The sequence below is a fragment of the Microtus ochrogaster genome, chromosome 15 (assembly GCF_000317375.1).
Source record: "Microtus ochrogaster isolate Prairie Vole_2 chromosome 15, MicOch1.0, whole genome shotgun sequence".
Classification (NCBI taxonomy): domain Eukaryota; kingdom Metazoa; phylum Chordata; class Mammalia; order Rodentia; family Cricetidae; genus Microtus; species Microtus ochrogaster.
Window position 1 is genome coordinate 20,263,978 of NC_022017.1, and position 1,027 is coordinate 20,265,004.

Below are 1,027 nucleotides of genomic sequence, written 5' to 3' on the forward strand. Positions count from 1 at the left end.
GTGTGTGTGTGTGTGTGTGTGTGTGTGTGTGTGTGTGTGTGTGTGTGTTGAGCTGAGATAGTGTACTGATGAGAACTGGGTATAAATAGAAGAACTGGAACAAGAGATAAGTATAATTAATCAGTCCTGGTTGAGATATGGTCACACCCATCATTATGCCAGCTTCAATAAGAAGCTGTGATATTCGTTAGTCTTGTCTCTACAAGATGATCTACTCCAGGGAGTAGCCTCCTTAATAAATAACTGTCTTCACCTTGGGAGTGATCTGTTCTGCCTGGGTGGCCTGACTGCTCCTGGTAGGGAGTCAATACTTGTTTTTCCAAAGCAGTTTCTAAACACCCATTGTGCCTCTAGAACTTCAGGAAGCTCTGAAAGGCCTGGAAAGAGCATAGTTCAGGCCAGAGCACAGGGCTCTGGTAATGTGAGTGGACATTAGGGTTCAGGGGACAAACCCCCAAGAGGGCTCCCTCAGGGTGCTCACATCCAAAAATAAGGAATTAAGAGGGAACATGAAGTTACAGCAGAAACAGAGACGGTGTATCAGGAAGTGGTCCACATCCAGCTGTGGAGAGATAGAACAGTCCCTACAGTGTTGTACACTGAGGACCTGAGCTCGGGTCTCCAGCACTCATATTAGCAACCAGACATGGCAATACACATATGTACACCTAAAACTATGCAGCTGAGCACAGGAAGATTCATGGGACCTGCTAGCCAACCAGCCTAACACAACTGTTGAGCTATAGGTTCAATGAGAGATCCTGTAACGAAACTAGCAAAGTAGACAGTGGCAGAAAAACACCTGGCATCAGTCTGTGGCTTCTATACACAGGTGGATGCACACACATGAACGTGGAGACGCAAACAAAAGGAAAACAAGGAAGAAATAATACATTTCTGAGGAGGGAAGAGGACGGTAGTAGAAGCGCCATCCATGGGTACACTGCACAAAGGATCGGGCTGTCATATTCTAGTGGCATGGACTTTGGGTCATTGGCATCATGCAGGTATTCTAGTATGTGCCCCG